The sequence below is a fragment of the Schistocerca piceifrons genome, unplaced genomic scaffold, assembly GCF_021461385.2.
Source record: "Schistocerca piceifrons isolate TAMUIC-IGC-003096 unplaced genomic scaffold, iqSchPice1.1 HiC_scaffold_384, whole genome shotgun sequence".
NCBI lineage: Eukaryota > Metazoa > Arthropoda > Insecta > Orthoptera > Acrididae > Schistocerca > Schistocerca piceifrons.
In genome coordinates this window covers 16,300-42,071 of record NW_025728608.1, presented here as the reverse complement: position 1 = coordinate 42,071, position 25,772 = coordinate 16,300, and the positions used below count along the sequence as shown (strand labels likewise).

The 25,772-nt window shown below is 53.9% G+C and overlaps 48 non-coding genes across 48 annotated transcripts; 36 read left to right on the top strand and 12 right to left on the bottom strand.

Annotated features, from left to right (window-relative positions):
* Nucleotides 1–353: 353 nt before the first annotated feature.
* On the top strand, nt 354–425 carry Trnae-uuc. Its single transcript has one exon. It is a non-coding gene; the product is annotated as a tRNA-Glu (tRNA).
* Nucleotides 426–721: 296 nt separating this feature from the next.
* On the top strand, nt 722–794 carry Trnak-uuu. The gene has a single exon. It is a non-coding gene; the product is annotated as a tRNA-Lys (tRNA).
* Nucleotides 795–933: 139 nt separating this feature from the next.
* On the top strand, nt 934–1,015 carry Trnas-aga. Its single transcript has one exon. It is a non-coding gene; the product is annotated as a tRNA-Ser (tRNA).
* A 242-nt stretch (nt 1,016–1,257) lies between these two features.
* On the bottom strand, nt 1,258–1,329 carry Trnag-ucc. Its single transcript has one exon. It is a non-coding gene; the product is annotated as a tRNA-Gly (tRNA).
* A 1,208-nt stretch (nt 1,330–2,537) lies between these two features.
* Trnae-uuc lies at nt 2,538–2,609 on the top strand. Its single transcript has one exon. It is a non-coding gene; the product is annotated as a tRNA-Glu (tRNA).
* Nucleotides 2,610–2,905: 296 nt separating this feature from the next.
* On the top strand, nt 2,906–2,978 carry Trnak-uuu. The gene has a single exon. It is a non-coding gene; the product is annotated as a tRNA-Lys (tRNA).
* A 139-nt stretch (nt 2,979–3,117) lies between these two features.
* On the top strand, nt 3,118–3,199 carry Trnas-aga. Its single transcript has one exon. It is a non-coding gene; the product is annotated as a tRNA-Ser (tRNA).
* Nucleotides 3,200–3,441: 242 nt separating this feature from the next.
* Nucleotides 3,442–3,513, bottom strand: Trnag-ucc. Its single transcript has one exon. It is a non-coding gene; the product is annotated as a tRNA-Gly (tRNA).
* A 1,209-nt stretch (nt 3,514–4,722) lies between these two features.
* On the top strand, nt 4,723–4,794 carry Trnae-uuc. Its single transcript has one exon. It is a non-coding gene; the product is annotated as a tRNA-Glu (tRNA).
* Nucleotides 4,795–5,090: 296 nt separating this feature from the next.
* On the top strand, nt 5,091–5,163 carry Trnak-uuu. Its single transcript has one exon. It is a non-coding gene; the product is annotated as a tRNA-Lys (tRNA).
* A 139-nt stretch (nt 5,164–5,302) lies between these two features.
* Trnas-aga lies at nt 5,303–5,384 on the top strand. Its single transcript has one exon. It is a non-coding gene; the product is annotated as a tRNA-Ser (tRNA).
* Nucleotides 5,385–5,625: 241 nt separating this feature from the next.
* On the bottom strand, nt 5,626–5,697 carry Trnag-ucc. Its single transcript has one exon. It is a non-coding gene; the product is annotated as a tRNA-Gly (tRNA).
* Nucleotides 5,698–6,905: 1,208 nt separating this feature from the next.
* Nucleotides 6,906–6,977, top strand: Trnae-uuc. Its single transcript has one exon. It is a non-coding gene; the product is annotated as a tRNA-Glu (tRNA).
* Nucleotides 6,978–7,273: 296 nt separating this feature from the next.
* On the top strand, nt 7,274–7,346 carry Trnak-uuu. Its single transcript has one exon. It is a non-coding gene; the product is annotated as a tRNA-Lys (tRNA).
* Nucleotides 7,347–7,485: 139 nt separating this feature from the next.
* Trnas-aga lies at nt 7,486–7,567 on the top strand. Its single transcript has one exon. It is a non-coding gene; the product is annotated as a tRNA-Ser (tRNA).
* A 242-nt stretch (nt 7,568–7,809) lies between these two features.
* On the bottom strand, nt 7,810–7,881 carry Trnag-ucc. Its single transcript has one exon. It is a non-coding gene; the product is annotated as a tRNA-Gly (tRNA).
* A 1,208-nt stretch (nt 7,882–9,089) lies between these two features.
* On the top strand, nt 9,090–9,161 carry Trnae-uuc. Its single transcript has one exon. It is a non-coding gene; the product is annotated as a tRNA-Glu (tRNA).
* A 296-nt stretch (nt 9,162–9,457) lies between these two features.
* Nucleotides 9,458–9,530, top strand: Trnak-uuu. Its single transcript has one exon. It is a non-coding gene; the product is annotated as a tRNA-Lys (tRNA).
* Nucleotides 9,531–9,669: 139 nt separating this feature from the next.
* On the top strand, nt 9,670–9,751 carry Trnas-aga. Its single transcript has one exon. It is a non-coding gene; the product is annotated as a tRNA-Ser (tRNA).
* A 242-nt stretch (nt 9,752–9,993) lies between these two features.
* On the bottom strand, nt 9,994–10,065 carry Trnag-ucc. Its single transcript has one exon. It is a non-coding gene; the product is annotated as a tRNA-Gly (tRNA).
* Nucleotides 10,066–11,273: 1,208 nt separating this feature from the next.
* Trnae-uuc lies at nt 11,274–11,345 on the top strand. Its single transcript has one exon. It is a non-coding gene; the product is annotated as a tRNA-Glu (tRNA).
* Nucleotides 11,346–11,641: 296 nt separating this feature from the next.
* Nucleotides 11,642–11,714, top strand: Trnak-uuu. Its single transcript has one exon. It is a non-coding gene; the product is annotated as a tRNA-Lys (tRNA).
* Nucleotides 11,715–11,853: 139 nt separating this feature from the next.
* Trnas-aga lies at nt 11,854–11,935 on the top strand. Its single transcript has one exon. It is a non-coding gene; the product is annotated as a tRNA-Ser (tRNA).
* A 242-nt stretch (nt 11,936–12,177) lies between these two features.
* Trnag-ucc lies at nt 12,178–12,249 on the bottom strand. Its single transcript has one exon. It is a non-coding gene; the product is annotated as a tRNA-Gly (tRNA).
* A 1,208-nt stretch (nt 12,250–13,457) lies between these two features.
* Nucleotides 13,458–13,529, top strand: Trnae-uuc. Its single transcript has one exon. It is a non-coding gene; the product is annotated as a tRNA-Glu (tRNA).
* Nucleotides 13,530–13,825: 296 nt separating this feature from the next.
* On the top strand, nt 13,826–13,898 carry Trnak-uuu. Its single transcript has one exon. It is a non-coding gene; the product is annotated as a tRNA-Lys (tRNA).
* Nucleotides 13,899–14,037: 139 nt separating this feature from the next.
* Nucleotides 14,038–14,119, top strand: Trnas-aga. The gene has a single exon. It is a non-coding gene; the product is annotated as a tRNA-Ser (tRNA).
* Nucleotides 14,120–14,361: 242 nt separating this feature from the next.
* Trnag-ucc lies at nt 14,362–14,433 on the bottom strand. The gene has a single exon. It is a non-coding gene; the product is annotated as a tRNA-Gly (tRNA).
* Nucleotides 14,434–15,642: 1,209 nt separating this feature from the next.
* Nucleotides 15,643–15,714, top strand: Trnae-uuc. The gene has a single exon. It is a non-coding gene; the product is annotated as a tRNA-Glu (tRNA).
* A 296-nt stretch (nt 15,715–16,010) lies between these two features.
* Trnak-uuu lies at nt 16,011–16,083 on the top strand. The gene has a single exon. It is a non-coding gene; the product is annotated as a tRNA-Lys (tRNA).
* Nucleotides 16,084–16,222: 139 nt separating this feature from the next.
* On the top strand, nt 16,223–16,304 carry Trnas-aga. The gene has a single exon. It is a non-coding gene; the product is annotated as a tRNA-Ser (tRNA).
* Nucleotides 16,305–16,546: 242 nt separating this feature from the next.
* Nucleotides 16,547–16,618, bottom strand: Trnag-ucc. The gene has a single exon. It is a non-coding gene; the product is annotated as a tRNA-Gly (tRNA).
* A 1,208-nt stretch (nt 16,619–17,826) lies between these two features.
* On the top strand, nt 17,827–17,898 carry Trnae-uuc. The gene has a single exon. It is a non-coding gene; the product is annotated as a tRNA-Glu (tRNA).
* A 296-nt stretch (nt 17,899–18,194) lies between these two features.
* On the top strand, nt 18,195–18,267 carry Trnak-uuu. Its single transcript has one exon. It is a non-coding gene; the product is annotated as a tRNA-Lys (tRNA).
* Nucleotides 18,268–18,406: 139 nt separating this feature from the next.
* On the top strand, nt 18,407–18,488 carry Trnas-aga. Its single transcript has one exon. It is a non-coding gene; the product is annotated as a tRNA-Ser (tRNA).
* A 242-nt stretch (nt 18,489–18,730) lies between these two features.
* Nucleotides 18,731–18,802, bottom strand: Trnag-ucc. The gene has a single exon. It is a non-coding gene; the product is annotated as a tRNA-Gly (tRNA).
* Nucleotides 18,803–20,010: 1,208 nt separating this feature from the next.
* Trnae-uuc lies at nt 20,011–20,082 on the top strand. The gene has a single exon. It is a non-coding gene; the product is annotated as a tRNA-Glu (tRNA).
* A 298-nt stretch (nt 20,083–20,380) lies between these two features.
* Trnak-uuu lies at nt 20,381–20,453 on the top strand. Its single transcript has one exon. It is a non-coding gene; the product is annotated as a tRNA-Lys (tRNA).
* Nucleotides 20,454–20,592: 139 nt separating this feature from the next.
* Nucleotides 20,593–20,674, top strand: Trnas-aga. The gene has a single exon. It is a non-coding gene; the product is annotated as a tRNA-Ser (tRNA).
* Nucleotides 20,675–20,916: 242 nt separating this feature from the next.
* Trnag-ucc lies at nt 20,917–20,988 on the bottom strand. The gene has a single exon. It is a non-coding gene; the product is annotated as a tRNA-Gly (tRNA).
* Nucleotides 20,989–22,200: 1,212 nt separating this feature from the next.
* On the top strand, nt 22,201–22,272 carry Trnae-uuc. Its single transcript has one exon. It is a non-coding gene; the product is annotated as a tRNA-Glu (tRNA).
* Nucleotides 22,273–22,566: 294 nt separating this feature from the next.
* Trnak-uuu lies at nt 22,567–22,639 on the top strand. The gene has a single exon. It is a non-coding gene; the product is annotated as a tRNA-Lys (tRNA).
* Nucleotides 22,640–22,778: 139 nt separating this feature from the next.
* On the top strand, nt 22,779–22,858 carry Trnas-aga. Its single transcript has one exon. It is a non-coding gene; the product is annotated as a tRNA-Ser (tRNA).
* A 242-nt stretch (nt 22,859–23,100) lies between these two features.
* On the bottom strand, nt 23,101–23,172 carry Trnag-ucc. The gene has a single exon. It is a non-coding gene; the product is annotated as a tRNA-Gly (tRNA).
* Nucleotides 23,173–24,378: 1,206 nt separating this feature from the next.
* On the top strand, nt 24,379–24,450 carry Trnae-uuc. The gene has a single exon. It is a non-coding gene; the product is annotated as a tRNA-Glu (tRNA).
* Nucleotides 24,451–24,745: 295 nt separating this feature from the next.
* On the top strand, nt 24,746–24,819 carry Trnak-uuu. Its single transcript has one exon. It is a non-coding gene; the product is annotated as a tRNA-Lys (tRNA).
* Nucleotides 24,820–24,957: 138 nt separating this feature from the next.
* Trnas-aga lies at nt 24,958–25,039 on the top strand. Its single transcript has one exon. It is a non-coding gene; the product is annotated as a tRNA-Ser (tRNA).
* A 243-nt stretch (nt 25,040–25,282) lies between these two features.
* Nucleotides 25,283–25,354, bottom strand: Trnag-ucc. Its single transcript has one exon. It is a non-coding gene; the product is annotated as a tRNA-Gly (tRNA).
* Between the last annotated feature and the right edge of the window lie 418 nt (nt 25,355–25,772).

The window sequence follows — 25,772 nt, the reverse complement described above, 5'->3', positions numbered from 1 at the left end:
AAGTTAGGGAGTTTGACCCTCACCAGGGGCATTTAATTTGCTGTACATCATGGCTGAATTAACGGCGTTGCTGTTGCTAGGGAACGAACTGAATTGTCGTTTGTTATCCACAAGGAGTCCACGCCTCAGCGTCAAAACGTTTACATCCACTTATGGCAAGGTACAACTTTGACCTTTCTCCTCCCCTGTTATGAGTAAAATATGATGCAAACAGCAATGAATAGTCAGTTTCGAGCTGTGCGCCATGCCAGTCTGCACGCGCAAATATGCTCGCAAACAGAGAACACCACTGCGTCCGCATTCAGCACGAAATGCGAGAGGAGAGGGAGTAAATCTCACGTTTATCGAGCAAATCCGGTGTGGTCTAGTGGCTAGGATACCTGGCTTTCACCCAGGAGGCCCAGGTTCGACTCCCGGTACCGGATGGGAAGTGTTTGCGCACACGACCGTCCATGTTTTGGCCTTCCAACGTTCGTTTGTCGCCCTCCTTCCGGAGCTTCAACCGAGCGTAATCGGGGGAAACAGGCACGAGATGCAATTACTGTCAGCACCGGGATAAAGGGAGAAGAGGCACTGGACCGCTGTTGGGCTGTTACCAGCGTCAGTGGCAAGTCGGTGAAGTCGCTAGTTGCGCCAGAAGCCAGCAATTACCGTAGTACGCCTACACACGCGTTCCAGTTATTCACATTGCTTGCAGCCGCTTCATCCACAACAAGCGTGAGCCCGGATAGCTCAGTCGGTAGAGCATTAGGCTTTTAAACTAAGGGTCCAGGGTTCGAGTCCCTGTCCGGGCGAAGATTTTAACGCTTCCGTAATGGCTCGTCTCGTAGCGCTGGTAGCCCTCCCGTAATCAGTGCACGGAGTTCGTATGCTGTCAGCATTCTGCGCAGACCGGTTCGATTATACACGATTCGAGGGAACGTTTAGCTACGAGCAGTAGTGGCCGAGTGGTTAAGGCGTCTGACTAGAAATCAGATTCCCTCTGGGAGCGTAGGTTCGAGTCCTACCGACTGCGTCCCTTTTCTTTTTATTTTTTTGTTCAAGAAGAAGGAGCAGAAAATGTCGCAGTTTGCCTGTCGTTTTGGTACCTCGCTACACCTCACCTCTCACAGCCGTTTATAGCGCCTGTCCTTTTGATAAGGGCGAATTCCAAGCGTCAGCTTTCGCGTCAGCCGAGCAAAGTCGGGACAAGTCGGGACATACTACAGGATGGCCTGCACGTGGCTCGCATACTCATACGTAAAAATTTGCGCCCGTTGCGGTGGCCGGGAATCGAACCCGGATCAACTGCTTGGAAGGCAACTATGCTCACCATTACACCACCACCGCACACCCGCTGCTCCCAACGCCGCGCTGTGTCGGCTTCCCGCCCGCCGGCAGCGGCCCACGGTGATGGTAGCTGTAGGCGCTTTACGAGGTAGGAGGGTGCATCCACACGCGTTCGGGCCGCGCCTCCACGCACGCTGCGTCTTTGGGCAAGACTCGTTGCCGCGGCTGCAAGGTTACTCACACGATAGTGATGAGCGGTCGCTTTTAGGCAGTGTAGTGGGGGACTCCGCGTGTGTAGCACTTTTTTCGGTTGTATCCGACGTCGTTGGGTGGCAATCCCACTTTCCCTGCAGACACCTACCCTGGAATGTGCTCGGGAAGCACGGACGACCGCCCCCAACAAATGCAACTAACAAAATGAGAACAACAACTAAAAAAGTGGTAGGCTGTTGGCCTACCACGCGGGCGGCCCGGGTTCGACTCCCTGCCGATGCATCGTTTTGCTGTTCTCGCTATAATGCTGCCGCGCCGATTGCTCGCTTGAGCTGCGTCAGCCTCAGGAATGTACAGCACGATTCGCTGTGAGAAGAACCAAACACGCAGCACGCAAGAGACTGTAATTGGAGGGAAGCGTGCTATTTCTGAACTCGAGCGTCAGCCTGGCCCTACAGGCCGCTGTGTTCAGGTGCCGCAAGGGCGATGTACTGCAACCTCAGGCAGTGCTGCTTTCCGTTGACAAAGCTGCGGCAGCAGTTTAATCTAGCAAGTCGGGAAAGCACGTGTAGCAACACAACAGATTCTTGAGAAAGCGCAAACTGTCTGTCTCTAATATGCGAGAGTTACCAAGTTTCCTGGGACCTTGGCTGCAGACGTGCCTCGGTAGCGCAATGGGTAGCGCGTAAGTCTCATAATCTTAAGTTAGGGAGTTTGACCCTCACCAGGGGCATTTAATTTGCTGTACATCATGGCTGAATTAACGGCGTTGCTGTTGCTAGGGAACGAACTGAATTGTCGTTTGTTATCCACAAGGAGTCCACGCCTCAGCGTCAAAACGTTTACATCCACTTATGGCAAGGTACAACTTTGACCTTTCTCCTCCCCTGTTATGAGTAAAATATGATGCAAACAGCAATGAATAGTCAGTTTCGAGCTGTGCGCCATGCCAGTCTGCACGCGCAAATATGCTCGCAAACAGCGAACACCACTGAGTCCGGATTCAGCACGAAATGCGAGAGGAGAGGGAGTAAATCTCACGTTTATCGAGCAAATCCGGTGTGGTCTAGTGGGTAGGATACCTGGCTTTCACCCAGGAGGCCCAGGTTCGACTCCCGGTACCGGATGGGAAGTGTTTGCGCACACGACCCTCCATGTTTTTTCCTTCCAACGTTCGTTTGTCGCCCTCCTTCCGGAGCTTCAACCGAGCGTAATCGGGGGAAACAGGCACGAGATGCAATTACTGTCAGCACCGGGATAAAGGGAGAAGAGGCACTGGACCGCTGTTGGGCTGTTACCAGCGTCAGTGGCAAGTCGGTGAAGTCGCTAGTTGCGCCAGAAGCCAGCAATTACCGTAGTACGCCTACACACGCGTTCCAGTTATTCACATTGCTTGCAGCCGCTTCATCCACAACAAGCGTGAGCCCGGATAGCTCAGTCGGTAGAGCATTAGGCTTTTAAACTAAGGGTCCAGGGTTCGAGTCCCTGTCCGGGCGAAGATTTTAACGCTTCCGTAATGGCTCGTCTCGTAGCGCTGGTAGCCCTCCCGTAATCAGTGCACGGAGTTCGTATGCTGTCAGCATTCTGCGCAGACCGGTTCGATTATACACGATTCGAGGGAACGTTTAGCTACGAGCAGTAGTGGCCGAGTGGTTAAGGCGTCTGACTAGAAATCAGATTCCCTCTGGGAGCGTAGGTTCGAGTCCTACCGACTGCGTCCCTTTTCTTTTTATTTTTTTGTTCAAGAAGAAGGAGCAGAAAATGTCGCAGTTTGCCTGTCGTTTTGGTACCTCGCTACACCTCACCTCTCACAGCCGTTTATAGCGCCTGTCCTTTTGATAAGGGCGAATTCCAAGCGTCAGCTTTCGCGTCAGCCGAGCAAAGTCGGGACAAGTCGGGACATACTACAGGATGGCCTGCACGTGGCTCGCATACTCATACGTAAAAATTTGCGCCCGTTGCGGTGGCCGGGAATCGAACCCGGATCAACTGCTTGGAAGGCAACTATGCTCACCATTACACCACCACCGCACACCCGCTGCTCCCAACGCCGCGCTGTGTCGGCTTCCCGCCCGCCGGCAGCGGCCCACGGTGATGGTAGCTGTAGGCGCTTTACGAGGTAGGAGGGTGCATCCACACGCGTTCGGGCCGCGCCTCCACGCACGCTGCGTCTTTGGGCAAGACTCGTTGCCGCGGCTGCAAGGTTACTCACACGATAGTGATGAGCGGTCGCTTTTAGGCAGTGTAGTGGGGGGACTCCGCGTGTGTAGCACTTTTTTCGGTTGTATCCGACGTCGTTGGGTGGCAATCCCACTTTCCCTGCAGACACCTACCCTGGAATGTGCTCGGGAAGCACGGACGACCGCCCCCAACAAATGCAACTAACAAAATGAGAACAACAACTAAAAAAGTGGTAGGCTGTTGGCCTACCACGCGGGCGGCCCGGGTTCGACTCCCTGCCGATGCATCGTTTTGCTGTTCTCGCTATAATGCTGCCGCGCCGATTGCTCGCTTGAGCTGCGTCAGCCTCAGGAATGTACAGCACGATTCGCTGTGAGAAGAACCAAACACGCAGCACGCAAGAGACTGTAATTGGAGGGAAGCGTGCTATTTCTGAACTCGAGCGTCAGCCTGGCCCTACAGGCCGCTGTGTTCAGGTGCCGCAAGGGCGATGTACTGCAACCTCAGGCAGTGCTGCTTTCCGTTGACAAAGCTGCGGCAGCAGTTTAATCTAGCAAGTCGGGAAAGCACGTGTAGCAACACAACAGATTCTTGAGAAAGCGCAAACTGTCTGTCTCTAATATGCGAGAGTTACCAAGTTTCCTGGGACGTTGGTTGCAGACGTGCCTCGGTAGCGCAATGGGTAGCGCGTAGGTCTCATAATCTTAAGTTAGGGAGTTTGACCCTCACCAGGGGCATTTAATTTGCTGTACATCATGGCTGAATTAACGGCGTTGCTGTTGCTAGGGAACGAACTGAATTGTCGTTTGTTATCCACAAGGAGTCCACGCCTCAGCGTCAAAACGTTTACATCCACTTATGGCAAGGTACAACTTTGACCTTTCTCCTCCCCTGTTATGAGTAAAATATGATGCAAACAGCAATGAATAGTCAGTTTCGAGCTGTGCGCCATGCCAGTCTGCACGCGCAAATATGCTCGCAAACAGAGAACACCACTGCGTCCGCATTCAGCACGAAATGCGAGAGGAGAGGGAGTAAATCTCACGTTTATCGAGCAAATCCGGTGTGGTCTAGTGGCTAGGATACCTGGCTTTCACCCAGGAGGCCCAGGTTCGACTCCCGGTACCGGATGGGAAGTGTTTGCGCACACGACCGTCCATGTTTTGGCCTTCCAACGTTCGTTTGTCGCCCTCCTTCCGGAGCTTCAACCGAGCGTAATCGGGGGAAACAGGCACGAGATGCAATTACTGTCAGCACCGGGATAAAGGGAGAAGAGGCACTGGTCCGTTGTTGGGCTGCTACCAGCGTCAGTGGCAAGTCGGTGAAGTCGCTAGTTGCGCCAGAAGCCAGCAATTACCGTAGTACGCCTACACACGCGTTCCAGTTATTCACATTGCTTGCAGCCGCTTCATCCACAACAAGCGTGAGCCCGGATAGCTCAGTCGGTAGAGCATTAGGCTTTTAAACTAAGGGTCCAGGGTTCGAGTCCCTGTCCGGGCGAAGATTTTAACGCTTCCGTAATGGCTCGTCTCGTAGCGCTGGTAGCCCTCCCGTAATCAGTGCACGGAGTTCGTATCCTGTCAGCATTCTGCGCAGACCGGTTCGATTATACACGATTCGAGGGAACGTTTAGCTACGAGCAGTCGTGGCCGAGTGGTTAAGGCGTCTGACTAGAAATCAGATTCCCTCTGGGAGCGTAGGTTCGAGTCCTACCGACTGCGTCCCTTTTCTTTTATTTTTTTGTTCAAGAAGAAGGAGCAGAAAATGTCGCAGTTTGCCTGTCGTTTTGGTACCTCGCTACACCTCACCTCTCACAGCCGTTTATAGCGCCTGTCCTTTTGATAAGGGCGAATTCCAAGCGTCAGCTTTCGCGTCAGCCGAGCAAAGTCGGGACAAGTCGGGACATACTACAGGATGGCCTGCACGTGGCTCGCATACTCATACGTAAAAATTTGCGCCCGTTGCGGTGGCCGGGAATCGAACCCGGATCAACTGCTTGGAAGGCAACTATGCTCACCATTACACCACCACCGCACACCCGCTGCTCCCAACGCCGCGCTGTGTCGGCTTCCCGCCCGCCGGCAGCGGCCCACGGTGATGGTAGCTGTAGGCGCTTTACGAGGTAGGAGGGTGCATCCACACGCGTTCGGGCCGCGCCTCCACGCACGCTGCGTCTTTGGGCAAGACTCGTTGCCGCGGCTGCAAGGTTACTCACACGATAGTGATGAGCGGTCGCTTTTAGGCAGTGTAGTGGGGGACTCCGCGTGTGTAGCACTTTTTTCGGTTGTATCCGACGTCGTTGGGTGGCAATCCCACTTTCCCTGCAGACACCTACCCTGGAATGTGCTCGGGAAGCACGGACGACCGCCCCCAACAAATGCAACTAACAAAATGAGAACAACAACTAAAAAAGTGGTAGGCTGTTGGCCTACCACGCGGGCGGCCCGGGTTCGACTCCCTGCCGATGCATCGTTTTGCTGTTCTCGCTATAATGCTGCCGCGCCGATTGCTCGCTTGAGCTGCGTCAGCCTCAGGAATGTACAGCACGATTCGCTGTGAGAAGAACCAAACACGCAGCACGCAAGAGACTGTAATTGGAGGGAAGCGTGCTATTTCTGAACTCGAGCGTCAGCCTGGCCCTACAGGCCGCTGTGTTCAGGTGCCGCAAGGGCGATGTACTGCAACCTCAGGCAGTGCTGCTTTCCGTTGACAAAGCTGCGGCAGCAGTTTAATCTAGCAAGTCGGGAAAGCACGTGTAGCAACACAACAGATTCTTGAGAAAGCGCAAACTGTCTGTCTCTAATATGCGAGAGTTACCAAGTTTCCTGGGACCTTGGCTGCAGACGTGCCTCGGTAGCGCAATGGGTAGCGCGTAAGTCTCATAATCTTAAGTTAGGGAGTTTGACCCTCACCAGGGGCATTTAATTTGCTGTACATCATGGCTGAATTAACGGCGTTGCTGTTGCTAGGGAACGAACTGAATTGTCGTTTGTTATCCACAAGGAGTCCACGCCTCAGCGTCAAAACGTTTACATCCACTTATGGCAAGGTACAACTTTGACCTTTCTCCTCCCCTGTTATGAGTAAAATATGATGCAAACAGCAATGAATAGTCAGTTTCGAGCTGTGCGCCATGCCAGTCTGCACGCGCAAATATGCTCGCAAACAGCGAACACCACTGAGTCCGGATTCAGCACGAAATGCGAGAGGAGAGGGAGTAAATCTCACGTTTATCGAGCAAATCCGGTGTGGTCTAGTGGGTAGGATACCTGGCTTTCACCCAGGAGGCCCAGGTTCGACTCCCGGTACCGGATGGGAAGTGTTTGCGCACACGACCCTCCATGTTTTTTCCTTCCAACGTTCGTTTGTCGCCCTCCTTCCGGAGCTTCAACCGAGCGTAATCGGGGGAAACAGGCACGAGATGCAATTACTGTCAGCACCGGGATAAAGGGAGAAGAGGCACTGGACCGCTGTTGGGCTGTTACCAGCGTCAGTGGCAAGTCGGTGAAGTCGCTAGTTGCGCCAGAAGCCAGCAATTACCGTAGTACGCCTACACACGCGTTCCAGTTATTCACATTGCTTGCAGCCGCTTCATCCACAACAAGCGTGAGCCCGGATAGCTCAGTCGGTAGAGCATTAGGCTTTTAAACTAAGGGTCCAGGGTTCGAGTCCCTGTCCGGGCGAAGATTTTAACGCTTCCGTAATGGCTCGTCTCGTAGCGCTGGTAGCCCTCCCGTAATCAGTGCACGGAGTTCGTATGCTGTCAGCATTCTGCGCAGACCGGTTCGATTATACACGATTCGAGGGAACGTTTAGCTACGAGCAGTAGTGGCCGAGTGGTTAAGGCGTCTGACTAGAAATCAGATTCCCTCTGGGAGCGTAGGTTCGAGTCCTACCGACTGCGTCCCTTTTCTTTTTATTTTTTTGTTCAAGAAGAAGGAGCAGAAAATGTCGCAGTTTGCCTGTCGTTTTGGTACCTCGCTACACCTCACCTCTCACAGCCGTTTATAGCGCCTGTCCTTTTGATAAGGGCGAATTCCAAGCGTCAGCTTTCGCGTCAGCCGAGCAAAGTCGGGACAAGTCGGGACATACTACAGGATGGCCTGCACGTGGCTCGCATACTCATACGTAAAAATTTGCGCCCGTTGCGGTGGCCGGGAATCGAACCCGGATCAACTGCTTGGAAGGCAACTATGCTCACCATTACACCACCACCGCACACCCGCTGCTCCCAACGCCGCGCTGTGTCGGCTTCCCGCCCGCCGGCAGCGGCCCACGGTGATGGTAGCTGTAGGCGCTTTACGAGGTAGGAGGGTGCATCCACACGCGTTCGGGCCGCGCCTCCACGCACGCTGCGTCTTTGGGCAAGACTCGTTGCCGCGGCTGCAAGGTTACTCACACGATAGTGATGAGCGGTCGCTTTTAGGCAGTGTAGTGGGGGACTCCGCGTGTGTAGCACTTTTTTCGGTTGTATCCGACGTCGTTGGGTGGCAATCCCACTTTCCCTGCAGACACCTACCCTGGAATGTGCTCGGGAAGCACGGACGACCGCCCCCAACAAATGCAACTAACAAAATGAGAACAACAACTAAAAAAGTGGTAGGCTGTTGGCCTACCACGCGGGCGGCCCGGGTTCGACTCCCTGCCGATGCATCGTTTTGCTGTTCTCGCTATAATGCTGCCGCGCCGATTGCTCGCTTGAGCTGCGTCAGCCTCAGGAATGTACAGCACGATTCGCTGTGAGAAGAACCAAACACGCAGCACGCAAGAGACTGTAATTGGAGGGAAGCGTGCTATTTCTGAACTCGAGCGTCAGCCTGGCCCTACAGGCCGCTGTGTTCAGGTGCCGCAAGGGCGATGTACTGCAACCTCAGGCAGTGCTGCTTTCCGTTGACAAAGCTGCGGCAGCAGTTTAATCTAGCAAGTCGGGAAAGCACGTGTAGCAACACAACAGATTCTTGAGAAAGCGCAAACTGTCTGTCTCTAATATGCGAGAGTTACCAAGTTTCCTGGGACCTTGGCTGCAGACGTGCCTCGGTAGCGCAATGGGTAGCGCGTAAGTCTCATAATCTTAAGTTAGGGAGTTTGACCCTCACCAGGGGCATTTAATTTGCTGTACATCATGGCTGAATTAACGGCGTTGCTGTTGCTAGGGAACGAACTGAATTGTCGTTTGTTATCCACAAGGAGTCCACGCCTCAGCGTCAAAACGTTTACATCCACTTATGGCAAGGTACAACTTTGACCTTTCTCCTCCCCTGTTATGAGTAAAATATGATGCAAACAGCAATGAATAGTCAGTTTCGAGCTGTGCGCCATGCCAGTCTGCACGCGCAAATATGCTCGCAAACAGCGAACACCACTGAGTCCGGATTCAGCACGAAATGCGAGAGGAGAGGGAGTAAATCTCACGTTTATCGAGCAAATCCGGTGTGGTCTAGTGGGTAGGATACCTGGCTTTCACCCAGGAGGCCCAGGTTCGACTCCCGGTACCGGATGGGAAGTGTTTGCGCACACGACCCTCCATGTTTTTTCCTTCCAACGTTCGTTTGTCGCCCTCCTTCCGGAGCTTCAACCGAGCGTAATCGGGGGAAACAGGCACGAGATGCAATTACTGTCAGCACCGGGATAAAGGGAGAAGAGGCACTGGACCGCTGTTGGGCTGTTACCAGCGTCAGTGGCAAGTCGGTGAAGTCGCTAGTTGCGCCAGAAGCCAGCAATTACCGTAGTACGCCTACACACGCGTTCCAGTTATTCACATTGCTTGCAGCCGCTTCATCCACAACAAGCGTGAGCCCGGATAGCTCAGTCGGTAGAGCATTAGGCTTTTAAACTAAGGGTCCAGGGTTCGAGTCCCTGTCCGGGCGAAGATTTTAACGCTTCCGTAATGGCTCGTCTCGTAGCGCTGGTAGCCCTCCCGTAATCAGTGCACGGAGTTCGTATGCTGTCAGCATTCTGCGCAGACCGGTTCGATTATACACGATTCGAGGGAACGTTTAGCTACGAGCAGTAGTGGCCGAGTGGTTAAGGCGTCTGACTAGAAATCAGATTCCCTCTGGGAGCGTAGGTTCGAGTCCTACCGACTGCGTCCCTTTTCTTTTTATTTTTTTGTTCAAGAAGAAGGAGCAGAAAATGTCGCAGTTTGCCTGTCGTTTTGGTACCTCGCTACACCTCACCTCTCACAGCCGTTTATAGCGCCTGTCCTTTTGATAAGGGCGAATTCCAAGCGTCAGCTTTCGCGTCAGCCGAGCAAAGTCGGGACAAGTCGGGACATACTACAGGATGGCCTGCACGTGGCTCGCATACTCATACGTAAAAATTTGCGCCCGTTGCGGTGGCCGGGAATCGAACCCGGATCAACTGCTTGGAAGGCAACTATGCTCACCATTACACCACCACCGCACACCCGCTGCTCCCAACGCCGCGCTGTGTCGGCTTCCCGCCCGCCGGCAGCGGCCCACGGTGATGGTAGCTGTAGGCGCTTTACGAGGTAGGAGGGTGCATCCACACGCGTTCGGGCCGCGCCTCCACGCACGCTGCGTCTTTGGGCAAGACTCGTTGCCGCGGCTGCAAGGTTACTCACACGATAGTGATGAGCGGTCGCTTTTAGGCAGTGTAGTGGGGGACTCCGCGTGTGTAGCACTTTTTTCGGTTGTATCCGACGTCGTTGGGTGGCAATCCCACTTTCCCTGCAGACACCTACCCTGGAATGTGCTCGGGAAGCACGGACGACCGCCCCCAACAAATGCAACTAACAAAATGAGAACAACAACTAAAAAAGTGGTAGGCTGTTGGCCTACCACGCGGGCGGCCCGGGTTCGACTCCCTGCCGATGCATCGTTTTGCTGTTCTCGCTATAATGCTGCCGCGCCGATTGCTCGCTTGAGCTGCGTCAGCCTCAGGAATGTACAGCACGATTCGCTGTGAGAAGAACCAAACACGCAGCACGCAAGAGACTGTAATTGGAGGGAAGCGTGCTATTTCTGAACTCGAGCGTCAGCCTGGCCCTACAGGCCGCTGTGTTCAGGTGCCGCAAGGGCGATGTACTGCAACCTCAGGCAGTGCTGCTTTCCGTTGACAAAGCTGCGGCAGCAGTTTAATCTAGCAAGTCGGGAAAGCACGTGTAGCAACACAACAGATTCTTGAGAAAGCGCAAACTGTCTGTCTCTAATATGCGAGAGTTACCAAGTTTCCTGGGACCTTGGCTGCAGACGTGCCTCGGTAGCGCAATGGGTAGCGCGTAAGTCTCATAATCTTAAGTTAGGGAGTTTGACCCTCACCAGGGGCATTTAATTTGCTGTACATCATGGCTGAATTAACGGCGTTGCTGTTGCTAGGGAACGAACTGAATTGTCGTTTGTTATCCACAAGGAGTCCACGCCTCAGCGTCAAAACGTTTACATCCACTTATGGCAAGGTACAACTTTGACCTTTCTCCTCCCCTGTTATGAGTAAAATATGATGCAAACAGCAATGAATAGTCAGTTTCGAGCTGTGCGCCATGCCAGTCTGCACGCGCAAATATGCTCGCAAACAGCGAACACCACTGAGTCCGGATTCAGCACGAAATGCGAGAGGAGAGGGAGTAAATCTCACGTTTATCGAGCAAATCCGGTGTGGTCTAGTGGGTAGGATACCTGGCTTTCACCCAGGAGGCCCAGGTTCGACTCCCGGTACCGGATGGGAAGTGTTTGCGCACACGACCCTCCATGTTTTTTCCTTCCAACGTTCGTTTGTCGCCCTCCTTCCGGAGCTTCAACCGAGCGTAATCGGGGGAAACAGGCACGAGATGCAATTACTGTCAGCACCGGGATAAAGGGAGAAGAGGCACTGGACCGCTGTTGGGCTGTTACCAGCGTCAGTGGCAAGTCGGTGAAGTCGCTAGTTGCGCCAGAAGCCAGCAATTACCGTAGTACGCCTACACACGCGTTCCAGTTATTCACATTGCTTGCAGCCGCTTCATCCACAACAAGCGTGAGCCCGGATAGCTCAGTCGGTAGAGCATTAGGCTTTTAAACTAAGGGTCCAGGGTTCGAGTCCCTGTCCGGGCGAAGATTTTAACGCTTCCGTAATGGCTCGTCTCGTAGCGCTGGTAGCCCTCCCGTAATCAGTGCACGGAGTTCGTATGCTGTCAGCATTCTGCGCAGACCGGTTCGATTATACACGATTCGAGGGAACGTTTAGCTACGAGCAGTAGTGGCCGAGTGGTTAAGGCGTCTGACTAGAAATCAGATTCCCTCTGGGAGCGTAGGTTCGAGTCCTACCGACTGCGTCCCTTTTCTTTTTATTTTTTTGTTCAAGAAGAAGGAGCAGAAAATGTCGCAGTTTGCCTGTCGTTTTGGTACCTCGCTACACCTCACCTCTCACAGCCGTTTATAGCGCCTGTCCTTTTGATAAGGGCGAATTCCAAGCGTCAGCTTTCGCGTCAGCCGAGCAAAGTCGGGACAAGTCGGGACATACTACAGGATGGCCTGCACGTGGCTCGCATACTCATACGTAAAAATTTGCGCCCGTTGCGGTGGCCGGGAATCGAACCCGGATCAACTGCTTGGAAGGCAACTATGCTCACCATTACACCACCACCGCACACCCGCTGCTCCCAACGCCGCGCTGTGTCGGCTTCCCGCCCGCCGGCAGCGGCCCACGGTGATGGTAGCTGTAGGCGCTTTACGAGGTAGGAGGGTGCATCCACACGCGTTCGGGCCGCGCCTCCACGCACGCTGCGTCTTTGGGCAAGACTCGTTGCCGCGGCTGCAAGGTTACTCACACGATAGTGATGAGCGGTCGCTTTTAGGCAGTGTAGTGGGGGACTCCGCGTGTGTAGCACTTTTTTCGGTTGTATCCGACGTCGTTGGGTGGCAATCCCACTTTCCCTGCAGACACCTACCCTGGAATGTGCTCGGGAAGCACGGACGACCGCCCCCAACAAATGCAACTAACAAAATGAGAACAACAACTAAAAAAGTGGTAGGCTGTTGGCCTACCACGCGGGCGGCCCGGGTTCGACTCCCTGCCGATGCATCGTTTTGCTGTTCTCGCTATAATGCTGCCGCGCCGATTGCTCGCTTGAGCTGCGTCAGCCTCAGGAATGTACAGCACGATTCGCTGTGAGAAGAACCAAACACGCAGCACGCAAGAGACTGTAATTGGAGGGAAGCGTGCTATTTCTGAACTCGAGCGTCAGCCTGGCCCTACAGGCCGCTGTGTTCAGGTGCCGCAAGGGCGATGTACTGCAACCTCAGGCAGTGCTGCTTTCCGTTGACAAAGCTGCGGCAGCAGTTTAATCTAGCAAGTCGGGAAAGCACGTGTAGCAACACAACAGATTCTTGAGAAAGCGCAAACTGTCTGTCTCTAATATGCGAGAGTTACCAAGTTTCCTGGGACCTTGGCTGCAGACGTGCCTCGGTAGCGCAATGGGTAGCGCGTAAGTCTCATAATCTTAAGTTAGGGAGTTTGACCCTCACCAGGGGCATTTAATTTGCTGTACATCATGGCTGAATTAACGGCGTTGCTGTTGCTAGGGAACGAACTGAATTGTCGTTTGTTATCCACAAGGAGTCCACGCCTCAGCGTCAAAACGTTTACATCCACTTATGGCAAGGTACAACTTTGACCTTTCTCCTCCCCTGTTATGAGTAAAATATGATGCAAACAGCAATGAATAGTCAGTTTCGAGCTGTGCGCCATGCCAGTCTGCACGCGCAAATATGCTCGCAAACAGCGAACACCACTGAGTCCGGATTCAGCACGAAATGCGAGAGGAGAGGGAGTAAATCTCACGTTTATCGAGCAAATCCGGTGTGGTCTAGTGGGTAGGATACCTGGCTTTCACCCAGGAGGCCCAGGTTCGACTCCCGGTACCGGATGGGAAGTGTTTGCGCACACGACCCTCCATGTTTTTTCCTTCCAACGTTCGTTTGTCGCCCTCCTTCCGGAGCTTCAACCGAGCGTAATCGGGGGAAACAGGCACGAGATGCAATTACTGTCAGCACCGGGATAAAGGGAGAAGAGGCACTGGACCGCTGTTGGGCTGTTACCAGCGTCAGTGGCAAGTCGGTGAAGTCGCTAGTTGCGCCAGAAGCCAGCAATTACCGTAGTACGCCTACACACGCGTTCCAGTTATTCACATTGCTTGCAGCCGCTTCATCCACAACAAGCGTGAGCCCGGATAGCTCAGTCGGTAGAGCATTAGGCTTTTAAACTAAGGGTCCAGGGTTCGAGTCCCTGTCCGGGCGAAGATTTTAACGCTTCCGTAATGGCTCGTCTCGTAGCGCTGGTAGCCCTCCCGTAATCAGTGCACGGAGTTCGTATGCTGTCAGCATTCTGCGCAGACCGGTTCGATTATACACGATTCGAGGGAACGTTTAGCTACGAGCAGTAGTGGCCGAGTGGTTAAGGCGTCTGACTAGAAATCAGATTCCCTCTGGGAGCGTAGGTTCGAGTCCTACCGACTGCGTCCCTTTTCTTTTTATTTTTTTGTTCAAGAAGAAGGAGCAGAAAATGTCGCAGTTTGCCTGTCGTTTTGGTACCTCGCTACACCTCACCTCTCACAGCCGTTTATAGCGCCTGTCCTTTTGATAAGGGCGAATTCCAAGCGTCAGCTTTCGCGTCAGCCGAGCAAAGTCGGGACAAGTCGGGACATACTACAGGATGGCCTGCACGTGGCTCGCATACTCATACGTAAAAATTTGCGCCCGTTGCGGTGGCCGGGAATCGAACCCGGATCAACTGCTTGGAAGGCAACTATGCTCACCATTACACCACCACCGCACACACCGCTGCTCCCAACGCCGCGCTGTGTCGGCTTCCCGCCCGCCGGCAGCGGCCCACGGTGATGGTAGCTGTAGGCGCTTTACGAGGTAGGAGGGTGCATCCACACGCGTTCGGGCCGCGCCTCCACGCACGCTGCGTCTTTGGGCAAGACTCGTTGCCGCGGCTGCAAGGTTACTCACACGATAGTGATGAGCGGTCGCTTTTAGGCAGTGTAGTGGGGGACTCCGCGTGTGTAGCACTTTTTTCGGTTGTATCCGACGTCGTTGGGTGGCAATCCCACTTTCCCTGCAGACACCTACCCTGGAATGTGCTCGGGAAGCACGGACGACCGCCCCCAACAAATGCAACTAACAAAATGAGAACAACAACTAAAAAAGTGGTAGGCTGTTGGCCTACCACGCGGGCGGCCCGGGTTCGACTCCCTGCCGATGCATCGTTTTGCTGTTCTCGCTATAATGCTGCCGCGCCGATTGCTCGCTTGAGCTGCGTCAGCCTCAGGAATGTACAGCACGATTCGCTGTGAGAAGAACCAAACACGCAGCACGCAAGAGACTGTAATTGGAGGGAAGCGTGCTATTTCTGAACTCGAGCGTCAGCCTGGCCCTACAGGCCGCTGTGTTCAGGTGCCGCAAGGGCGATGTACTGCAACCTCAGGCAGTGCTGCTTTCCGTTGACAAAGCTGCGGCAGCAGTTTAATCTAGCAAGTCGGGAAAGCACGTGTAGCAACACAACAGATTCTTGAGAAAGCGCAAACTGTCTGTCTCTAATATGCGAGAGTTACCAAGTTTCCTGGGACCTTGGCTGCAGACGTGCCTCGGTAGCGCAATGGGTAGCGCGTAAGTCTCATAATCTTAAGTTAGGGAGTTTGACCCTCACCAGGGGCATTTAATTTGCTGTACATCATGGCTGAATTAACGGCGTTGCTGTTGCTAGGGAACGAACTGAATTGTCGTTTGTTATCCACAAGGAGTCCACGCCTCAGCGTCAAAACGTTTACATCCACTTATGGCAAGGTACAACTTTGACCTTTCTCCTCCCCTGTTATGAGTAAAATATGATGCAAACAGCAATGAATAGTCAGTTTCGAGCTGTGCGCCATGCCAGTCTGCACGCGCAAATATGCTCGCAAACAGCGAACACCACTGAGTCCGGATTCAGCACGAAATGCGAGAGGAGAGGGAGTAAATCTCACGTTTATCGAGCAAATCCGGTGTGGTCTAGTGGGTAGGATACCTGGCTTTCACCCAGGAGGCCCAGGTTCGACTCCCGGTACCGGATGGGAAGTGTTTGCGCACACGACCCTCCATGTTTTTTCCTTCCAACGTTCGTTTGTCGCCCTCCTTCCGGAGCTTCAACCGAGCGTAATCGGGGGAAACAGGCACGAGATGCAATTACTGTCAGCACCGGGATAAAGGGAGAAGAGGCACTGGACCGCTGTTGGGCTGTTACCAGCGTCAGTGGCAAGTCGGTGAAGTCGCTAGTTGCGCCAGAAGCCAGCAATTACCGTAGTACGCCTACACACGCGTTCCAGTTATTCACATTGCTTGCAGCCGCTTCATCCACAACAAGCGTGAGCCCGGATAGCTCAGTCGGTAGAGCATTAGGCTTTTAAACTAAGGGTCCAGGGTTCGAGTCCCTGTCCGGGCGAAGATTTTAACGCTTCCGTAATGGCTCGTCTCGTAGCGCTGGTAGCCCTCCCGTAATCAGTGCACGGAGTTCGTATGCTGTCAGCATTCTGCGCAGACCGGTTCGATTATACACGATTCGAGGGAACGTTTAGCTACGAGCAGTAGTGGCCGAGTGGTTAAGGCGTCTGACTAGAAATCAGATTCCCTCTGGGAGCGTAGGTTCGAGTCCTACCGACTGCGTCCCTTTTCTTTTTATTTTTTTGTTCAAGAAGAAGGAGCAGAAAATGTCGCAGTTTGCCTGTCGTTTTGGTACCTCGCTACACCTCACCTCTCACAGCCGTTTATAGCGCCTGTCCTTTTGATAAGGGCGAATTCCAAGCGTCAGCTTTCGCGTCAGCCGAGCAAAGTCGGGACAAGTCGGGACATACTACAGGATGGCCTGCACGTGGCTCGCATACTCATACGTAAAAATTTGCGCCCGTTGCGGTGGCCGGGAATCGAACCCGGATCAACTGCTTGGAAGGCAACTATGCTCACCATTACACCACCACCGCACACCCGCTGCTCCCAACGCCGCGCTGTGTCGGCTTCCCGCCCGCCGGCAGCGGCCCACGGTGATGGTAGCTGTAGGCGCTTTACGAGGTAGGAGGGTGCATCCACACGCGTTCGGGCCGCGCCTCCACGCACGCTGCGTCTTTGGGCAAGACTCGTTGCCGCGGCTGCAAGGTTACTCACACGATAGTGATGAGCGGTCGCTTTTAGGCAGTGTAGTGGGGGACTCCGCGTGTGTAGCACTTTTTTCGGTTGTATCCGACGTCGTTGGGTGGCAATCCCACTTTCCCTGCAGACACCTACCCTGGAATGTGCTCGGGAAGCACGGACGACCGCCCCCAACAAATGCAACTAACAAAATGAGAACAACAACTAAAAAAGTGGTAGGCTGTTGGCCTACCACGCGGGCGGCCCGGGTTCGACTCCCTGCCGATGCATCGTTTTGCTGTTCTCGCTATAATGCTGCCGCGCCGATTGCTCGCTTGAGCTGCGTCAGCCTCAGGAATGTACAGCACGATTCGCTGTGAGAAGAACCAAACACGCAGCACGCAAGAGACTGTAATTGGAGGGAAGCGTGCTATTTCTGAACTCGAGCGTCAGCCTGGCCCTACAGGCCGCTGTGTTCAGGTGCCGCAAGGGCGATGTACTGCAACCTCAGGCAGTGCTGCTTTCCGTTGACAAAGCTGCGGCAGCAGTTTAATCTAGCAAGTCGGGAAAGCACGTGTAGCAACACAACAGATTCTTGAGAAAGCGCAAACTGTCTGTCTCTAATATGCGAGAGTTACCAAGTTTCCTGGGACGTTGGTTGCAGACGTGCCTCGGTAGCGCAATGGGTAGCGCGTAGGTCTCATAATCTTAAGTTAGGGAGTTTGACCCTCACCAGGGGCATTTAATTTGCTGTACATCATGGCTGAATTAACGGCGTTGCTGTTGCTAGGGAACGAACTGAATTGTCGTTTGTTATCCACAAGGAGTCCACGCCTCAGCGTCAAAACGTTTACATCCACTTATGGCAAGGTACAACTTTGACCTTTCTCCTCCCCTGTTATGAGTAAAATATGATGCAAACAGCAATGAATAGTCAGTTTCGAGCTGTGCGCCATGCCAGTCTGCACGCGCAAATATGCTCGCAAACAGAGAACACCACTGCGTCCGCATTCAGCACGAAATGCGAGAGGAGAGGGAGTAAATCTCACGTTTATCGAGCAAATCCGGTGTGGTCTAGTGGCTAGGATACCTGGCTTTCACCCAGGAGGCCCAGGTTCGACTCCCGGTACCGGATGGGAAGTGTTTGCGCACACGACCGTCCATGTTTTGGCCTTCCAACGTTCGTTTGTCGCCCTCCTTCCGGAGCTTCAACCGAGCGTAATCGGGGGAAACAGGCACGAGATGCAATTACTGTCAGCACCGGGATAAAGGGAGAAGAGGCACTGGTCCGTTGTTGGGCTGCTACCAGCGTCAGTGGCAAGTCGGTGAAGTCGCTAGTTGCGCCAGAAGCCAGCAATTACCGTAGTACGCCTACACACGCGTTCCAGTTATTCACATTGCTTGCAGCCGCTTCATCCACAACAAGCGTGAGCCCGGATAGCTCAGTCGGTAGAGCATTAGGCTTTTAAACTAAGGGTCCAGGGTTCGAGTCCCTGTCCGGGCGAAGATTTTAACGCTTCCGTAATGGCTCGTCTCGTAGCGCTGGTAGCCCTCCCGTAATCAGTGCACGGAGTTCGTATCCTGTCAGCATTCTGCGCAGACCGGTTCGATTATACACGATTCGAGGGAACGTTTAGCTACGAGCAGTCGTGGCCGAGTGGTTAAGGCGTCTGACTAGAAATCAGATTCCCTCTGGGAGCGTAGGTTCGAGTCCTACCGACTGCGTCCCTTTTCTTTTTATTTTTTTGTTCAAGAAGAAGGAGCAGAAAATGTCGCAGTTTGCCTGTCGTTTTGGTACCTCGCTACACCTCACCTCTCACAGCCGTTTATAGCGCCTGTCCTTTTGATAAGGGCGAATTCCAAGCGTCAGCTTTCGCGTCAGCCGAGCAAAGTCGGGACAAGTCGGGACATACTACAGGATGGCCTGCACGTGGCTCGCATACTCATACGTAAAAATTTGCGCCCGTTGCGGTGGCCGGGAATCGAACCCGGATCAACTGCTTGGAAGGCAACTATGCTCACCATTACACCACCACCGCACACCCGCTGCTCCCAACGCCGCGCTGTGTCGGCTTCCCGCCCGCCGGCAGCGGCCCACGGTGATGGTAGCTGTAGGCGCTTTACGAGGTAGGAGGGTGCATCCACACGCGTTCGGGCCGCGCCTCCACGCACGCTGCGTCTTTGGGCAAGACTCGTTGCCGCGGCTGCAAGGTTACTCACACGATAGTGATGAGCGGTCGCTTTTAGGCAGTGTAGTGGGGGACTCCGCGTGTGTAGCACTTTTTTCGGTTGTATCCGACGTCGTTGGGTGGCAATCCCACTTTCCCTGCAGACACCTACCCTGGAATGTGCTCGGGAAGCACGGACGACCGCCCCCAACAAATGCAACTAACAAAATGAGAACAACAACTAAAAAAGTGGTAGGCTGTTGGCCTACCACGCGGGCGGCCCGGGTTCGACTCCCTGCCGATGCATCGTTTTGCTGTTCTCGCTATAATGCTGCCGCGCCGATTGCTCGCTTGAGCTGCGTCAGCCTCAGGAATGTACAGCACGATTCGCTGTGAGAAGAACCAAACACGCAGCACGCAAGAGACTGTAATTGGAGGGAAGCGTGCTATTTCTGAACTCGAGCGTCAGCCTGGCCCTACAGGCCGCTGTGTTCAGGTGCCGCAAGGGCGATGTACTGCAACCTCAGGCAGTGCTGCTTTCCGTTGACAAAGCTGCGGCAGCAGTTTAATCTAGCAAGTCGGGAAAGCACGTGTAGCAACACAACAGATTCTTGAGAAAGCGCAAACTGTCTGTCTCTAATATGCGAGAGTTACCAAGTTTCCTGGGACGTTGGTTGCAGACGTGCCTCGGTAGCGCAATGGGTAGCGCGTAGGTCTCATAATCTTAAGTTAGGGAGTTTGACCCTCACCAGGGGCATTTAATTTGCTGTACATCATGGCTGAATTAACGGCGTTGCTGTTGCTAGGGAACGAACTGAATTGTCGTTTGTTATCCACAAGGAGTCCACGCCTCAGCGTCAAAACGTTTACATCCACTTATGGCAAGGTACAACTTTGACCTTTCTCCTCCCCTGTTATGAGTAAAATATGATGCAAACAGCAATGAATAGTCAGTTTCGAGCTGTGCGCCATGCCAGTCTGCACGCGCAAATATGCTCGCAAACAGAGAACACCACTGCGTCCGCATTCAGCACGAAATGCGAGAGGAGAGGGAGTAAATCTCACGTTTATCGAGCAAATCCGGTGTGGTCTAGTGGCTAGGATACCTGGCTTTCACCCAGGAGGCCCAGGTTCGACTCCCGGTACCGGATGGGAAGTGTTTGCGCACACGACCGTCCATGTTTTGGCCTTCCAACGTTCGTTTGTCGCCCTCCTTCCGGAGCTTCAACCGAGCGTAATCGCGGGGGAAACAGGCACGAGATGCAATTACTGTCAGCACCGGGATAAAGGGAGAAGAGGCACTGGTCCGTTGTTGGGCTGCTACCAGCGTCAGTGGCAAGTCGGTGAAGTCGCTAGTTGCGCCAGAAGCCAGCAATTACCGTAGTACGCCTACACACGCGTTCCAGTTATTCACATTGCTTGCAGCCGCTTCATCCACAACAAGCGTGAGCCCGGATAGCTCAGTCGGTAGAGCATTAGGCTTTTAAACTAAGGGTCCAGGGTTCGAGTCCCTGTCCGGGCGAAGATTTTAACGCTTCCGTAATGGCTCGTCTCGTAGCGCTGGTAGCCCTCCCGTAATCAGTGCACGGAGTTCGTATCCTGTCAGCATTCTGCGCAGACCGGTTCGATTATACACGATTCGAGGGAACGTTTAGCTACGAGCAGTCGTGGCCGAGTGGTTAAGGCGTCTGACTAGAAATCAGATTCCCTCTGGGAGCGTAGGTTCGAGTCCTACCGACTGCGTCCCTTTTCTTTTTATTTTTTTGTTCAAGAAGAAGGAGCAGAAAATGTCGCAGTTTGCCTGTCGTTTTGGTACCTCGCTACACCTCACCTCTCACAGCCGTTTATAGCGCCTGTCCTTTTGATAAGGGCGAATTCCAAGCGTCAGCTTTCGCGTCAGCCGAGCAAAGTCGGGACAAGTCGGGACATACTACAGGATGGCCTGCACGTGGCTCGCATACTCATACGTAAAAATTTGCGCCCGTTGCGGTGGCCGGGAATCGAACCCGGATCAACTGCTTGGAAGGCAACTATGCTCACCATTACACCACCACCGCACACCCGCTGCTCCCAACGCCGCGCTGTGTCGGCTTCCCGCCCGCCGGCAGCGGCCCACGGTGATGGTAGCTGTAGGCGCTTTACGAGGTAGGAGGGTGCATCCACACGCGTTCGGGCCGCGCCTCCACGCACGCTGCGTCTTTGGGCAAGACTCGTTGCCGCGGCTGCAAGGTTACTCACACGATAGTGATGAGCGGTCGCTTTTTAGGCAGTGTAGTGGGGGACTCCGCGTGTGTAGCACTTTTTTCGTTGTATCCGACGTCGTTGGGTGGCAATCCCACTTTCCCTGCAGACACCTACCCTGGAATGTGCTCGGGAAGCACGGACGACCGCCCCCAACAAATGCAACTAACAAAATGAGAACAACAACTAAAAAAGTGGTAGGCTGTTGGCCTACCACGCGGGCGGGCCCGGGTTCGACTCCCTGCCGATGCATCGTTTTGCTGTTCTCGCTATAATGCTGCCGCGCCGATTGCTCGCTTGAGCTGCGTCAGCCTCAGGAATGTACAGCACGATTCGCTGTGAGAAGAACCAAACACGCAGCACGCAAGAGACTGTAATTGGAGGGAAGCGTGCTATTTCTGAACTCGAGCGTCAGCCTGGCCCTACAGGCCGCTGTGTTCAGGTGCCGCAAGGGCGATGTACTGCAACCTCAGGCAGTGCTGCTTTCCGTTGACAAAGCTGCGGCAGCAGTTTAATCTAGCAAGTCGGGAAAGCACGTGTAGCAACACAACAGATTCTTGAGAAAGCGCAAACTGTCTGTCTCTAATATGCGAGAGTTACCAAAGTTTCCTGGGACCCTTGGCTGCAGACGTGCCTCGGTAGCGCAATGGGTAGCGCGTAAGTCTCATAATCTTAAGTTAGGGAGTTTGACCCTCACCAGGGGCATTTAATTTGCTGTACATCATGGCTGAATTAACGGCGTTGCTGTTGCTAGGGAACGAACTGAATTGTCGTTTGTTATCCACAAGGAGTCCACGCCTCAGCGTCAAAACGTTTACATCCACTTATGGCAAGGTACAACTTTGACCTTTCTCCTCCCCTGTTATGAGTAAAATATGATGCAAACAGCAATGAATAGTCAGTTTCGAGCTGTGCGCCATGCCAGTCTGCACGCGCAAATATGCTCGCAAACAGCGAACACCACTGAGTCCGGATTCAGCACGAAATGCGAGAGGAGAGGGAGTAAATCTCACGTTTATCGAGCAAAATCCGGTGTGGTCTAGTGGGTAGGATACCTGGCTTTCACCCAGGAGGCCCAGGTTCGACTCCCGGTACCGGATGGAAGTGTTTGCGCACACGACCCTCCATGTTTTTTCCTTCCAACGTTCGTTTGTCGCCCTCCTTCCGGAGCTTCAACCGAGCGTAATCGGGGAAACAGGCACGAGATGCAATTACTGTCAGCACCGGGATAAAGGGAGAAGAGGCACTGGACCGCTGTTGGGCTGTTACCAGCGTCAGTGGCAAGTCGGTGAAGTCGCTAGTTGCGCCAGAAGCCAGCAATTACCGTAGTACGCCTACACACGCGTTCCAGTTATTCACATTGCTTGCAGCCGCTTCATCCACAACAAGCGTGAGCCCGGATAGCTCAGTCGGTAGAGCATTAGGCTTTTAAACTAAGGGTCCAGGGTTCGAGTCCCTGTCCGGGCGAAGATTTTAACGCTTCCGTAATGGCTCGTCTCGTAGCGCTGGTAGCCCTCCCGTAATCAGTGCACGGAGTTCGTATCCTGTCAGCATTCTGCGCAGACCGGTTCGATTATACACGATTCGAGGGAACGTTTAGCTACGAGCAGTCGTGGCCGAGTGGTTAAGGCGTCTGACTAGAAATCAGATTCCTCTGGGAGCGTAGGTTCGAGTCCACCGACTGCGTCCCTTTTCTTTTTATTTTTTTGTTCAAGAAGAAGGAGCAGAAAATGTCGCAGTTTGCCTGTCGTTTTGGTACCTCGCTACACCTCACCTCTCACAGCCGTTTATAGCGCCTGTCCTTTTGATAAGGGCGAATTCCAAGCGTCAGCTTTCGCGTCAGCCGAGCAAAGTCGGGACAAGTCGGGACATACTACAGGATGGCCTGCACGTGGCTCGCATACTCATACGTAAAAATTTGCGCCCGTTGCGGTGGCCGGGAATCGAACCCGGATCAACTGCTTGGAAGGCAACTATGCTCACCATTACACCACCACCGCACACCCGCTGCTCCCAACGCCGCGCTGTGTCGGCTTCCCGCCCGCCGGCAGCGGCCCACGGTGATGGTAGCTGTAGGCGCTTTACGAGGTAGGAGGGTGCATCCACACGCGTTCGGGCCGCGCCTCCACGCACGCTGCGTCTTTGGGCAAGACTCGTTGCCGCGGCTGCAAGGTTACTCACACGATAGTGATGAGCGGTCGCTTTTAGGCAGTGTAGTGGGGGACTCCGCGTGTGTAGCACTTTTTTCGGTTGTATCCGACGTCGTTGGGTGGCAATCCCACTTTCCCTGCAGACACCTACCCTGGAATGTGCTCGGGAAGCACGGACGACCGCCCCCAACAAATGCAACTAACAAAATGAGAACAACAACTAAAAAAGTGGTAGGCTGTTGGCCTACCACGCGGGCGGCCCGGGTTCGACTCCCTGCCGATGCATCGTTTTGCTGTTCTCGCTATAATGCCTGCCGCGCCGATTGCTCGCTTGAGCTGCGTCAGCCTCAGGAATGTACAGCACGATTCGCTGTGAGAAGAACCAAACACGCAGCACGCAAGAGACTGTAATTGGAGGGAAGCGTGCTATTTCTGAACTCGAGCGTCAGCCTGGCCCTACAGGCCGCTGTGTTCAGGTGCCGCAAGGGCGATGTACTGCAACCTCAGGCAGTGCTGCTTTCCGTTGACAAAGCTGCGGCAGCAGTTTAATCTAGCAAGTCGGGAAAGCACGTGTAGCAACACAACAGATTCTTGAGAAAGCGCAAACTGTCTGTCTCTAATATGCGAGAGTTACCAAGTTTCCTGGGACGTTGGTTGCAGACGTGCCTCGGTAGCGCAATGGTAGCGCGTAGGTCTCATAATCTTAAGTTAGGGAGTTTGACCCTCACCAGGGGCATTTAATTTGCTGTACATCATGGCTGAATTAACGGCGTTGCTGTTGCTAGGGAACGAACTGAATTGTCGTTTGTTATCCACAAGGAGTCCACGCCTCAGCGTCAAAACGTTTACATCCACTTATGGCAAGGTACAACTTTGACCTTTCTCCTCCCTGTTATGAGTAAAATATGATGCAAACAGCAATGAATAGTCAGTTTCGAGCTGTGCGCCATGCCAGTCTGCACGCGCAAATATGCTCGCAAACAGAGAACACCACTGCGTCCGCATTCAGCACGAAATGCGAGAGGAGAGGAGTAAATCTCACGTTTATCGAGCAAATCCGGTGTGGTCTAGTGGCTAGGATACCTGGCTTTCACCCAGGAGGCCCAGGTTCGACTCCCGGTACCGGATGGGAAGTGTTTGCGCACACGACCGTCCATGTTTTGGCCTTCCAACGTTCGTTTGTCGCCCTCCTTCCGGAGCTTCAACCGAGCGTAATCGGGGGAAACAGGCACGAGATGCAATTACTGTCAGCACCGGGATAAAGGGAGAAGAGGCACTGGTCCGTTGTTGGGCTGCTACCAGCGTCAGTGGCAAGTCGGTGAAGTCGCTAGTTGCGCCAGAAGCCAGCAATTACCGTAGTACGCCTACACACGCGTTCCAGTTATTCACATTGCTTGCAGCCGCTTCATCCACAACAAGCGTGAGCCCGGATAGCTCAGTCGGTAGAGCATTAGGCTTTTAAACTAAGGGTCCAGGGTTCGAGTCCCTGTCCGGCGAAGATTTTAACGCTTCCGTAATGGCTCGTCTCGTAGCGCTGGTAGCCCTCCCGTAATCAGTGCACGGAGTTCGTATCCTGTCAGCATTCTGCGCAGACCGGTTCGATTATACACGATTCGAGGGAACGTTTAGCTACGAGCAGTCGTGGCCGAGTGGTTAAGGCGTCTGACTAGAAATCAGATTCCCTCTGGGAGCGTAGGTTCGAGTCCTACCGACTGCGTCCCTTTTCTTTTTATTTTTTTTGTTCAAGAAGAAGGAGCAGAAAATGTCGCAGTTTGCCTGTCGTTTTGGTACCTCGCTACACCTCACCTCTCACAGCCGTTTATAGCGCCTGTCCTTTTGATAAGGGCGAATTCCAAGCGTCAGCTTTCGCGTCAGCCGAGCAAAGTCGGGACAAGTCGGGACATACTACAGGATGGCCTGCACGTGGCTCGCATACTCATACGTAAAAATTTGCGCCCGTTGCGGTGGCCGGGAATCGAACCCGGATCAACTGCTTGGAAGGCAACTATGCTCACCATTACACCACCACCGCACCACCCGCTGCTCCCAACGCCGCGCTGTGTCGGCTTCCCGCCCGCCGGCAGCGGCCCACGGTGATGGTAGCTGTAGGCGCTTTACGAGGTAGGAGGGTGCATCCACACGCGTTCGGGCCGCGCCTCCACGCACGCTGCGTCTTTGGGCAAGACTCGTTGCCGCGGCTGCAAGGTTACTCACACGATAGTGATGAGCGGGTCGCTTTTAGGCAGTGTAGTGGGGGACTCCGCGTGTGTAGCACTTTTTTCGGTTGTATCCGACGTCGTTGGGTGGCAATCCCACTTTCCCTGCAGACACCTACCCTGGAATGTGCTCGGGAAGCACGGACGACCGCCCCCAACAAATGCAACTAACAAAATGAGAACAACAACTAAAAAAGTGGTAGGCTGTTGGCCTACCACGCGGGCGGCCCGGGT